We start from the raw sequence: 13,530 nt of genomic DNA on the forward strand, positions 1-13,530 counted from the left end.
TCGGGTTAGCGGGTCGTATACAAAACTGCCACCCCTAGTTGTGTGGAAAGTGGCACGGGGCACTTTCTCATGGGACCAGAAGCAAATTAGGCATACCAAAATTGCAGCCAAAATGGGCTCCATCTCTAGCAAGTACACTGACTTAAGCAGGTGCCGACTAGCAAAGTCGGTAAAACCTTTGAGTGTCTAATGATACCAAAAGTCTGGGCCAACATCAAATGACCATAGTTTAAAACAGACTTGCCAATAATAAAAAAAAAGTACACTGACTTATCATTTTGAAAGAAAAGGACTGCAAAAACAAATAAATTATTGGCAATAGCTGCTTCACTTCCTTGATTAAAAAGAACTCAAATGCGTGATTCATAATCATCATTGGACATCATCAAAAAAATTAAAAAGAAACCTTATCTCAATATTAACTTCTGAGGACAAAATAGAAACGATTTATTAAATGACCAGAGTTTGCAAGGATTGTGACATTCTGTGATAGAAGGTGAAAATCAGTCACTATCCAATCTATTTGCACGAATTTGATGAATCAAAGCAATTGTATTGTACTTTGGCTGAGAAATTTTGGTATCTCAAAATGGATATTACAAAAATAATTAACAATCCGACAGGAAAAAGTTGAAGTGTGTAGGACTCTACTATGTTGTTGTTAAAATTTTATAATACAAATTAATATTAAACTTACAAAGTAATCGTTAATTTGCGCATATGGCCGCCAAAGGTTTGAACGACGATTGATTGGTTTTCGCTCTGACTTTTATTATGGTTCTTTCCTTGGCTTGAAGTCCAGAGTTTGGGATCTCATTTAAGTTATTTGTTTTCACAAAACATGTATGATGATTATTTGATTTAAGTCAGAGATCATGTAAAGCTCAAACAAGAAACAAAAGCTATAGAATTTGGACACAAATACACAACTTCATCAACCATCCCATACTATAAGAAGGGCTTCTTCCTCAGCAGTATGCCACTCAACTTTCTTAATTAGATGACTTGGTTAGTTAAGAGATTGGAATAAGGAAATGAAACTTGACTTTAGTTACCTAACAAACCACCATAGGTAGGACTGTAGGACTTGGTTTGGAGGTCATGATGAGCATCACCTTCTCGGGGTGCCAAGAGGATTTGCATTGCTAATGAATTGCCTCTGCCAAACCAATATCTCGGCACCTCGAGGACATGTTCTCATGGTAACGACCACAAGTCTATGAGACTATGACTGAGCCATTTTTATTTTCTGGTGAAGAGCCATATGCCGGACTTATATATCCACTTGTTCTGGTCTCTCAAATAATCTCCAGTTTTGTTTAGCAATACTGTAAGCCCCTACTATTCTTGAATTAGCAGGCGTCCAAAATAAAAGGTCCCTTCCAAATAGACTGAACTAACAAACTTTTCTTCAACTAGTGGAACGTCACATTTAATATAGTATATTGTTGTTCCATATCCTATCATTAAGATATCATTAAGAACACATAATCCAAATCAGTCGGCCGGTGTAGATCGAGGAAAATGTTTAGAGGTTGTTCCCGCTTTGAAGATTACTGTTTAGAGGTTGGGCCTTGGACGTGGGGTTGACGGTAAATCTGTGATACCATAGCTGAAAGAGTAATAAGAATTTCTTAATTCCTTTTATTCTTTTTTAGTTGTTATGTGGGTTGGAGAATAATGGGGTGGAGTTGAAGATTAATGGGGCTGTTCAAATTCATCCAAAAGAGTAGATAAATATATTGTGAGAGGGAAAGGTTTTATTTTGACAAGTTGTTTTATACCCCGTCAATTTTGAGTCTCGTTTTTCTTATTTTCCAGTCTTCATCCTCTTTGATATGTAAGTTGTTATTGGAGAATTAGTAGAAGACTGATACACATAAGTGAAATTAAAAGAAAAACTGAAGAACATGCTTAATGCTTCCAAAAAATTTACTTTTCAGTCCTGTATGTCTAGGAGTGTCATGAGGCTCTATCTTTTTCCTGTGTAATCTTAATTGTGTTTTTTTTTCGTAACCAGTACAATCTTGACGAGTTAATCGGGTCTGAAGGTTCTTCAGAAGTGTATTCTGCTATTGATAATGAAACAAGCATGACATGTCTATACCTTTTGAATTCATTCCACTCACTTTGAAGAGGTTCCTGAACAAAGAGAACTGGAGTCTCTTATTAGTTAAATCCTTGCTGCGTCAAATATTAACTGGAATAGATTTTTTTGATAGTCGAAAAATAATCCACCGCAACCTCAAGCCAGACAATCTGTATGTGGGTTATGAAGAAAACTACCCGGTTTTAAAAATTGCTGATTTTGGGTTGGCCAGTGCATTCGTCCACAATGAAGACACTCTCGATCTCCCCTATGGTATGTAGTAAATGTTTACATTAAACTAGATTGTATTTAATATAAATATCACCTTCTTTGATACTGATTGAACTTATTATCATGTTGATTTTTCTACAATTCTAAGACACTTGTCAAATAATATAACTAATTTGTGCACCGGTTGTCCAATTTGTGTTTTCATGTATTTTTGTGTGCTATATAAATCTGATTGTGGGCTATGTTGGTTGCAGTTAAAAGTTATTTGTTTAACAGGTTGATATGTGTTATTAATTACACTGTTGTATGTTGTTCTCCACAATGTAGAATTAGCTGCACAAATCCTTGTTCATTCCTATTTACTTTGGAAAAGCTTCTTGTTTGGATCTTGATTTTTCACTAGTGATCCAGGCAATAATATCTTTTTGAACTTTGCATATTCCGTCCAGTACTGAGGCAATTTATTTGTTTGCAACGGTGAATAGTAATTTTTTTGCATCTTGCTTGTCCATGCGATCTTGCATGCCATGTTTTACTTGTTTTTGTGAAAGGAGGAATGAAATGCGTTTAGTTTACATGTTTTCTATTTGGACAAGTTGCAACTCCTAAACGTAATTGGGGGTCTGCAATGCACCAAATATCTTTGTATCGTCGTATATCATTAAAGTTATGGCACATAAAGAACTAGCATTTCTTATTTCAGGATGTTACCCGTGGTTACAATGCCCCCGAAATTCTCCTAGGGGGAAACTATAGTTTTCCTGCAGATATTTGGTCCATTGGATGCATCTTTTATGAAATGCTGACGAACGAGCCTTTGATTGGTATGCAAGCCGAAACTCAATCGATATTTAGGTATGTTTATTAGTCTAGATATATTATGTAGAAGAGGATGTCTAGGAGAGTTAACAGTTAACACATAGTTACAAGTAAACCAGTAAGAAATGGTGATGCTATGATAGTTAACACATACAATTATATGTAAACCAGTAAAACAATGGTGAAGGAGAAGAATATGGAATAATAAGCTGAGAATAATGGAATAATAAGATCTTACTACCACAAGCTTAATTTATTCTCAGCTTATTATTCCATTATCAGCTACCATACAAAATCTTACTACCACAAGCTGAGAATTATGATAGTACAATAATACAAGATCTTTCAACAAGTAATTGGGCCAAAGGCCCAATTTTGCGTGAAAATAACTTTGTAGGACAGTGTTTTTCAGAAATCACTCACAAAATCAAAATCCAAGTTTTAATACCTCACGAACCCAACGTTTGAATTAAATCACCCCCAACGACTAAATAAGTTGGCCCGGTCATTTATTTTTCATCTTATTTCCACTTTAACCTTTCTGTGTTGGTTACATTTAGTTCAGAAAATAAAACATAATAACATCACGAGAGAGAAAACCCCAAAACCCCTTCTTCTCCGATTATTTTATAACCGACCAGCTTTTTAAAATAAAATGATAAACCCTCTCTAATCCTTCAAACAGCTTCATCTTCTTCACATTAAAAGTAACACCAACAATTTTTAAACTTATTTAAAAGAAACTGTTAGTGTGAGATATATTTTGAAGTGAATTTGTTTTGGAAATAAGTTCCCTTGATTTCCTGTATTCAAATTTTTAGCTCATGTTGATGATGATATCTTCTAAGGCTTGTTTCTCAAAACATGCGCAACAACCTATTAAGAGCTTTTGCCTCCGCTAGGCTGATATGTCAGTTGCAATCTTGAAAGGGCTTTCCATTGCATGCATCCAAGTATCCAACTAGCCATTGTTTAGAATGCCCATGCCAAGGATATTACATAATAAAACCCAATGCCGCAACGGTTACAAACACACAACCAGTAAGCATATACTGTTAAAAAAAAATAGATAAATTTTAAAAAATAAAAATAAATAACGAAATAAGTTACACATATCATTAGTCACCATTATGGAGTCTTCAACAACATATGTGAGTCTGAAAATTCAAGCCTACATTTCAAGCACATAATGGATTCGTAGAATGCCAAATCGAGTGTGGACATATATGCACCAAATCAGTTGGATAGATCGTCTCAACACTACCATCTTCCAAATAGATAGATCATTCCTCATGTTGTTGAGGTATGAACAATCATTGTTATTGTTTGGAGTATAAACAATGATTGTTCATAATCCAATAGGTATGAACAATGATTGTTCATACCTCGTGTTGATGTATGAACAGTGATTGTTACCACAAATAGATATGAACAATGATTGTTCATACTCCAATAAGTGTTCCTATTGATCATACATTATGTTGAGGTATGAACATTGATTGTTCATACCCCAAATAGGTATGAATAATGATTAGTCATAGCTCGTGTTGATGTATTATGAACAATGATTGTTCATACCCCAAATAGGTATAAACAATGATTGTTCATACTCCAATAAGTGTTCTTATTGATCATACATTATGTTCAGGTATGAACATTGATTGTTCATACCCCAAATAGTATAAATAATGATTGGTCATAGCTCGTGTTGATGTATGAACAGTGATTGTTCATACCCCAAATAGGTATGAACAATGATTGTCATTGTTCATACTCCAGTAAGTATTCTTATTGATCATACATTATGTTGAGGTATGAACAATAATTGTTCATATAACAATGATTGTTCATGCCCCAAATAGGTATGAACAATGATTGTTCATACTCCAATAAGTGTTTTTATTGATCATACATTATGTTGAGGTATGAACAATGATTGGTCATAGCTCGTGTTGATGTATTATAAACATTGATTGTTCATACCCCAAATAGGTATGAACAATGATTGTTCATAGCTCGTGTTTATGTATGAACAATGATTTTTTATACTCCAATAAGTGTTCTTATTAATCATACATTATATTAAGGTATGAACATTGATTGTTCATAGATGTATGAATAATGATTGTTGTTCCTCATGCTAAAACTTGATCACATACTTTGCCAAAAGCACATTTTCTGCGACTTTTAATGCCTAACCACTACTTTTATAACTTAGTAGACCCTTTGAGATCAACATTTGAAGAACATAACATCTTGGAAAGACTCCCTTTCCCAAGCTTAGATTAATAACAATCACGTTCCAGGCAAAATCATCTCTAGTCCAATTCAGAATATTCAAAAAGAAATCTAGTGCTAAATTGATCTTCTTCACCGAAACCTCTATAACGGAGGGTTGGCTTGAAAGGGTATATTTGAACTTTCCACATCCCTGCCCTTATGGCTGATTATGAAAAAAAATTGGTTTTGTGAGTTATTTTAGCGACTGTTTTGGCCTTGACAGTCACTCTCTAATCTTTCAAAAAATACGTAAAATATAAAATATTTCCTAATACTCAAATACTCAGTATATAATCTAATAATATTTCCATATGCGAGTATATTCTTAACATATTCAATTTCTTTTCCTAATTATTTGGCTTTCCTTTTTACTAATTTGAGTTGGTTCATATAGTCTTTTAGGTACTCCAACTGAATCCACCTAGCCAGGAGTGTCTTCCTTGCAACATTTTAATCCGACTTTACCTCTTAAGAGAGCTAAAGTATGCTCATCTTTTCTTTTGAAATTTTGTGTTATAATCTGAAATCTTATAAATTTTTGAAATTTTACAAAGCTATTCAATGTTGTTTGTTGTGGAGGGTTTAAGGTCTCGTGTTGCAATGTCGGAGGTTCCATATAGTGCTTTAGACTTGCTAGAGGTGAGATTCAGAAACTACTTATATTTCTAAATTTTGTATATAATTTCCAAAAAAAATATAAAAAATTGAATAAATTGTTCTTACCAGCGAATGTTGATGTTGAATCCTAACCAAAGAATAATAGCAAGCGAAGCGTTTTACCATCCTTATTTTAAGTAGGTCAGCTTCTTCTTTTTGTTTCAATTCATATTTTGATCTCTTAGTGACTTTTTCCTTGTTCTTGATTGGAATAAATGCGTTTGCGGTGTGGTTTTATCAGTTCATTGCATGAGGCAGAGTCTGAAGAAGAATTAATAGAAACTTTGCCGAAGAAGGAAACGCTTGAGCAAACGATGCGGGGAGTGATTTAACTTTGGAGACTGCTTCACATATGGTTTTAGTTTTACATATGGGTATAGATAATAGATAATGATTTAATGAATGCATTCCAAGCGTGTGTTCACCTCGTTAGAGCACGTCCAATCTGGGTTTATATGAGCTGCTAAAAGCAAATATAACACTCCAACCACAAAAATGTCATTTCAATGGGCTATTAAAAGGGTCTTAAATTTGGCAGGAGTTAAAAATCCAACCAAAGTTAAAACCTTCGTTAGCAGCTGCTATAATAAGTTCGGGAGACGGACGACATAGTAGTTGCCGTCCAGGTGTCTTTAAATTCGACGGATTTAAACCGCGCCAGTGCCGTCCAAAAAATTTCAACTTAAGTTACAAAATAATGGATGAACGGCAGAAACTATGCCGTTCGTATCATTTAACACTTCAAAACATAAAACGCGATTGGATTGGTTTTTTAATTTTGGAGTGCCAAATTTGGCTGGGCAAGCTAAAAAGCTTATGTGGTACCTTTTAGAAGCCCAATTTAGTAGCTCTCCATTGGACTTGCTCTTAGTCCTCCCCTCATTTGGGCCACACAAGAACTGTGCTCTTTTTGCTCTTTTTGAAATGCCCATGTTTATTTGTTTTGTTTATAGATTGTCAAACAGGTGTGGATGATCTATTCATGTGCTCACTGATCGACTTGAGGTGAACATTCCCATTGTGTCTAAACAAATGTTTACCTTTCTTATTCAATTGTGTAGAGTCCGTAACTTTGAGGATTTTCATTTTCTTCTACGTACCATAAGTCCTTAATAAGTATTCTACTTTTCTTTGTATTTAAAGAAAAAGAAAAGGGTTAACCAATATTACCCTCAAATTGGGTTGACCGCTAGTTCACCCAAAAGAAAATACAATAAACTTATCTCCATCGCTAGCTTGGGTGCCGTTCCAAAGATGTTTGGATTATGGAGAAAAAAAAAGTTATAGAATGAAATCGAGTTCCAATAGATTGCAGGTGCCAACTAGCAAAATCGGTAAAACATTTGGGTGATTATACTAGAGGTATGAGGCTCAAGCCAGCATCAAAGAGTTATTGATCTCATTTAAAACAGATTTACTAATAATAAAAAAAAGATTGATCTCAGGTACTGAGACACTGACTTGTCATTTTGAAACAAACTTACCAATAAAAAAGACTTAATTACCAATAAAAAAAATAGATTGAACTCAGGTACACTGAGACACTGACTTGTAGGAAGCGACAAAAGTAAATGGCGGCAAAAGCAAAATGGGTTATTGGCAATAGCCGCTTGATAATTCAAGTGCGTGAGTCATGATAAACGGTAATTTTAGGTTTGATTTACTTAAGAGCGAAGTCCACAGTTCGAAGTCCAAAGTCCGTAAACGTCCGTTTAGTCAAGTTATCTTACTCACGTGTGTTTGTAGGATAGGTCGAGTAAGGGATCGTCCATACCTTAGGGCTCGACAAGGTTTACAACTGGATTTACAACTTTTAGTGAGTAAGATTTTAAGTTATTTAGTTGGTTTAAGTAAATTAACGGTAATGCAAGTAATGCAAATTAATAACTATGATTTCGACGTAAAATAAACAGGTATAGAGAAACGGGAAAAAGGGTTAACCGTACTCATGCTAAAATCAGTTTCAATAGTTTGAGTACCATATCACTACAGTTCTAATCCGTCTCAAGTTTATAGGCAAACTTGAGATGGCGTCGAGTATCGATCCCTAATGAGATGCACGCATCTCTGAGCTCATCTCGCTAGCATAAGGAGTCGAACGAATATTCTATCTCTGGAATATCATTTCAACTCCTGGTTCGATTCTACATCAGCTGGACAAATCAGAGAGCTATCTGACACCATAGAATCGCGCACGAGACATTTTGGGTCTCTCGCGAGATTGTTTTGGAATATCAGCACTCCAAACTTGGACAGTCTCAATCATTTTGGGACCGGATGTATAATCTACATCTAATTCCTAAGTAGTGATTCTGGAACATTAAAGTGTCAATCCGGATCCTCACATGAGCATCATTAACCCTCTCCCTTGGGAGGTTTTAGCTCATGGTCATTGGATGATTAATTGAACTTGTTGTATATAATAAATAAGTAAATGAAAAACATGAATTAAACTTGAAAAGAACAGACTTTTATTAAGTAAGAACTTACAGTACTGAAGCTGGTACGAAAGCTACTGGAAAGGAAAGCTACGTACTGGAATGAAACAGCAAAATGAAAAGCTAAAACTCCGTGTCTAAAGTCTCCAGCCTAACCCTCCAATATATAGTGAGGTCCCCTCTTATATATTGGAAGGTGGCACACAATTGTGACCATAAATTGCCACTTGCCTATGCTGACTCGTCATGCCTTGTGGACTCGCAGAGTGGGTCCACGTGGTGTGTCTAGTGGCGGCACCGATTTTGGTATTTTTACAACTTTCTGTCTTTGCGTAGACTTCGTCGCCCTAGTTGCTCTGGTAGTTCACTAGCCGAAGTCAGCGTCCAGGTTTGAAAGATGTGAGCTTCGGAAGTTTGCTGCTTTTTTACATGTGGACCCGCTCTACACTGGTTTTGTCCCTTTGGAAACTTCGGCTCTAGTTAGGCTTTGTTGGGCTTCATTGGAGTTGAGTGGGAAGACTTCAAGTATGCCAGTATTACCGTACTTTGATGTATGTTTTATCATCATATTCACGTTAATTGTGGAAACCTACAAAAGTACGAAAATATAATTATTTCATGATTATTAAACACATAATTAACCAAAACACTATGTCTCTACGGGGTTTAGTATTACAGTTTTGGGTGCTTATTAAGTCATATGCTGCATTAGTCACTATCCAATGTATTTGCAAGAACTTGATGAATCAAAAGCAATAGAAGGTGAAAATCAGTCACTATCCAATCTATTTGCAAGAACTTGATGAATCAAAAGCAATTGTATTGTACTTTGGATGAGAAATTTAGGAATCTCATAATGGATATTACAAAAATGACAAGTTGACATGTAGAAGTTGAAGTGTGAAGGACTCTATCGCCCTATCTTATGTTGTTGTTATAAATTTATAACTAGTTTTCGAACCCATCTTACGAACGGGTGTCATTATATAAGGAAAATTTAGGTTTTGGTTTTTGTTTTTGACTTAAGAAAATTGTCTTCAAATATCACATAAAAATATGAAGTATGATATGGTCAAAATATAAAGTAATTTTGGCGAGTTATAATGCCCGTGGATGGACAGTATGAATATTACTATCTTTTTCAGTTACACTTACTCACGCCAGAACAAAAGGCCGTATTGAAAGTTATTATTAACCAAAAGGACAAACACTATAATCGTAGTTACTGCTAAAATTGTTGGATAAGCAGAGTAAAATGTTTGTTATTGTTTGGATGCAATAAGCTCAGACACATGTAAGTATTATTATTAAACTTTAGGATTGCCAAAGTATCAAATTGTAACATTCATAAAAGCACCTACTTGTAATCAAGCATGGTATTTAATTGGTTTACATTAAAAAGAATTGTTCAAATGTTTCATTTGCTTTAAGGTAATGTAATACCCTGTGGGGGTATACTGAAAAGGTGTCTTATGTTAGGTATATAGAAAGACGCCTAGCCTGTAGGGTGACGGTTATGCCAAGTATGCATTCTACTGCACCTAGGAAGCTGTTTGAGATATGTGGCATAAGTAATTGATCTACAAAATCCTAAAATGCCAGATATCCACAGTGACTGAGTGAGAACAGTATCAATATGGTAGGATGAGGCGGTCGTTATAGGCAAGATCCTCATAGTCACAGACTCACAGTTACATGATATTAGCTCCTAAAATAGCAGTTTGATTGTTGTCTGCTGATCTAATGAAGAAAATATGATAAGTTATATATACGTGTGTTGCACATGGGCTAGTATCATCCACTTAAGCTCTAATAATGCATTTGGTTGTACAACCAACATCTTCCATTGTCTACAATCAAGAGCACTCTATATTGAAAAGAAGTAGATTCATGCATTTATATACATAAAAAGATGTACATAAGAAAGAAACACGAAAATGAGTAAACCCATAGTGCCTCTTAAATTCTGTAGCTCTATAAAAGGTTTAAGTGGGAAGTGTAGTTGAATACATTGAAATTGTTGAGACACCCAAACCAACATGAAAGCATAGAAATCTGCTACTTGAAATTTCAACAATGTATCAATAACCAAATCTATGAAAAAACTACCGTTTATGCATCATGAACGTACGTGTACATTTTCTTGTAAGATTTTCCCCTAAACCCATATACTCACAACCGCTAGTGCTCCATTTTTGCATTTTCTTGGGAAGGCATACAACTATATAACTGCACCAAAATGCAAATTATACATTACTTGAAGTTACACAAATATCAAAACATTCAAGCAAACAATAACATCATTTCCCTTTCAATCTAATAGCCCATTATATTTCCTTCTAATGTTGTTAACTATCATCAATTAAGTAGAATTTTTTTTTAGGGGAAAAGAAAGAAAATATCAAGACAGATAATCTACTTAAGAACAATTCTAATATATTTTCCAGAGAAATGACATTTGTACAAATCCACACTTATATACAATTATAATGGAAGATGTACATCTAGCTGCCATTGATAATCTTCCAAGACTCATCAAATAATGTTCATTGGTTTATTCTAAGCAAGTATGCTTACCATGAGATTGTTACCATGTTTTTGTTTTATTCTCTATGATGCTACTGTGAGCCTAGCTTAATCATATATAGAAAATATTAATGCCTTTATTTCCTTTCAGATTTAATTGAGTTTTAAAAAATTGAATTTAATTAGAGGTTATGCTTGCAACAAATAGACTATATAATCGAATAGTTCAAGTATGTATGTGTTTCTATTGTTTGACATCTATATATGTGTTAGAAACACATTTGAGTCTTTCATGCATCTATATATATCAAACATCCCACAATTATTTGTGCATTTGTCGTTATTTCTAACTATGCATGTCAGATCATCAAATGTGTTACTAATTATGCATGTCAGATCATCAAAAGCGCTTTGACAACGCTTCAAAATAATAAAAAGTTGAGGATATGTTTCGGAAATAATTCCATGTACTAATAAATGTGTAGCTTCCTTACTCCATTACCTCTAAGCATTCCAAATGGAGATAACTCAGTGAAATACATGCACATATAAAATTTAGAAAAGAAAAGAAATTTAATTATATATATGCTTCTTCAAATTCAATTCTTTTTCATTGGTTTTGTGTTCTAGGAGGGATGTCAATACGAATCCATACCAATGAATAACATATGGATAGGAGCATAACCAAAAGGGTAACATATATATGCAAGGTTCTTGGATTTTATTCTACTGAGCATGAGATGGAAGGTGACCTGAAAGCTAGAATTGCCAAATAAAAAAGGATTTTTTTTTTCATTAGGAATAGGAAATCAAAATGCTAAATTGCTAAATCAATCAAAGTGTTAGTAGTTACGAAGAATGAGCTAAGAGGACCTCGGCTCATTCAACAATTCATGTTTTCAAATTTAGAATCCCCAATCTATAAATTCGATAGTGATAGATGCATAATATTGCTAATGGAAAGAAGAAGAGAGAAACAACTCACCTGTTATTATGGACAACTCCTCGAATGCCGATACCATTATATATAGAAACACTAATAGTTGTAGCAGCAAAACCAATTGTGTTGAGTGTGATAGTAGCAACTCGAAAACTCAAAAGAAAATGATGAATTCATGTAATGTTCTCATCCATTCTTTAGAAAAGTCTGGTTGTAGGTATCTTTAGTTTTTTCTTATCATTCCATCCAGTTGTGTTTTGTGGCTGCTTCATGAATTTTTATCATGATGTTTTCATTATTTTGAAGGGATTTTGGTGGAAAGCTACTAGTGGAAGGACAAATATTGGAGCCACTCAAGAGTTAAGGTAGTTAGGAGTTGCGGTAATGAAAATCAAAGAGTTATATTAGAAATTTAGAATGGAAACACATTGTTAGGTTTTTGGGGTTGCAATCCTTCGAATTGAATTCTTACAATTTTATACAGTCAGTGATGCATCAATAATTTGCTGAAAATGAATAAGTGCATAAGAAATGAGACAAAAAAAAAAGTACATACCAATTATCCTTCAAGAATTGTGTTAAGTTTGTTCGGATCATTGTATAATCGATGACATTATACCTTTTTCCAGCATTGAGCTTGTAGTGAGTATAAGGTAGACACCAAAAAAGATATGAGATTGTTTAGTGATATTGAACATAAAGGAAAACATATTGAACTTAGAATAACATGAAAGAGTTTGAGTCAATAGAAACTGATTATTGTAGATGAATAGATCATACACTTTGAGACATTCGTGATAGATCTAATACTTCAAGTAAATGTTTTTTGCTCTAGACCCTCAATTTGAGCTATTTGACAAAGAAGTATCATTACTAAAACAGGCACAGAGTACTTACTATGATTGCTAATTTATTGAACTTGTTCATGGTCAAGAATTGCTTCAAGCGAGATAAGACAGCTGAATCAAGAGGCTCGCTCATCAGGAGCCACACCATCGACCCGAACCCAAGGGTGACCTTCAATAAAACATAATACAAACTAATACACCAAAAATATTTGCAATTACAAACAATAATCATAGTCTCATAGACAATTTGATTCTAGAAAGTTTCACCATCTATAAGTTCTTTGAAGACATAAACACAGGAAGAAGCTCTGTATACGATATGATATCTTAATCTAGCAATATAGTTCAGTGAAAACAAAAACTTACCAGTAAGAACACAAACAAAAATTTAAAATTCATATTATTGTTATAGTCATTATCCAAGAACCCAAATTAAACAAAGCGTATAAAAATAAGTTGACGAATCAGTTATTGGGACAGTTGGTTCACCTAGTGTAAGATAAACCAAGAAGTGTCTGAATAAACAAATTAAGTGGGATATTAGATTACAATTTGATGATTTAAGTTGTTAAACTGTCTTATACCATAGTAATTGGTTGTTTCTCTTTGTTAGTCTATTTTTCATTATAACTAATCTCCTACAATTATTAGTGTGACCATTACTAATACCTTCCCAAGACCCTTCTTTTTAAAGTGAGATTA

General features: G+C 34.1%; 2 long non-coding RNA genes across 9 annotated transcripts; both read left to right on the forward strand.

The window, feature by feature from the left end:
- The first annotated feature begins 1,336 nt into the window (after window positions 1–1,336).
- Window positions 1,337–6,512, forward strand: LOC147489929 (uncharacterized). 8 transcript variants are annotated; one of them, XR_015202533.1, is made up of 7 exons: window positions 1,337–1,840; window positions 2,021–2,362; window positions 3,024–3,175; window positions 5,814–5,901; window positions 5,999–6,058; window positions 6,146–6,217; window positions 6,318–6,512. It is a non-coding gene; the product is annotated as an uncharacterized LOC147489929 (long non-coding RNA). The 8 variants fall into 8 exon arrangements; XR_015202534.1 differs by having other exon boundaries at window positions 1,337–1,620; window positions 5,974–6,058; XR_015202529.1 differs by having other exon boundaries at window positions 1,337–1,620.
- Window positions 6,513–6,751: 239 nt separating this feature from the next.
- On the forward strand, window positions 6,752–12,479 carry LOC147489930 (uncharacterized). The gene is made up of 2 exons (XR_015202538.1): window positions 6,752–7,081; window positions 12,287–12,479. It is a non-coding gene; the product is annotated as an uncharacterized LOC147489930 (long non-coding RNA).
- Window positions 12,480–13,530: the final 1,051 nt, after the last annotated feature.

Source organism: Coptis chinensis, chromosome 7 (genome assembly GCF_015680905.1).
Source record: "Coptis chinensis isolate HL-2020 chromosome 7, ASM1568090v1, whole genome shotgun sequence".
Classification (NCBI taxonomy): Eukaryota; Viridiplantae; Streptophyta; class Magnoliopsida; order Ranunculales; family Ranunculaceae; genus Coptis; species Coptis chinensis.